We start from the raw sequence: 565 nt of genomic DNA, 5'->3' as shown, positions 1-565 counted from the left end.
AGCATGCAGTCTTCGTCAGTTCACCACGATCGCCTGGGCCTCAGCCACGATCGCCCACGTTATCCACTAGCCCATGCGGCTGCAGTTGTACTCTGAACCTATATGTAACACTGTATGCTCTCTGAATGAATTGAGAAACGCATTCCGCAAAACTTCAATTAGCCCTAGACGGCGAAGCGCTGCCGGATCATGAAGACATCATGCTTGCAACCAAATAGAGAGGTCGTGCTTTCGGTCTTCATCCGAGGGACTGTTCATGGGCGGTTATATTGCTAGCTAGCCCACACAGTTATATTGCCGTATAGACACTTAGCAACGTTGATTCCTGTACTCGTTGATGAGGTGTGTATGATGCACCAGCGAAAAAGACGGTCGGGAGAAGCTCCACCAAGTGAGGGCCGCGCACCCGATGCTCAGTCGCAGATGCTCCTACAAATACCGCCAGATCAACTACCCCAGGCTGGTGTAGGCAGAGGCTCGAGGTCGTCGTGGCCAGAGGCGGTGGGGCTGCCTGTGGCCACGGCGGCGCTCCTGATCAACAGGGACAGGCCCGACGTCACGGTGG

The sequence above is a fragment of the Triticum dicoccoides genome, chromosome 1B (assembly GCF_002162155.2).
Source record: "Triticum dicoccoides isolate Atlit2015 ecotype Zavitan chromosome 1B, WEW_v2.0, whole genome shotgun sequence".
NCBI classification, from domain to species: Eukaryota; Viridiplantae; Streptophyta; class Magnoliopsida; order Poales; family Poaceae; genus Triticum; species Triticum dicoccoides.
This window is presented reverse-complemented; position numbering follows the sequence as displayed.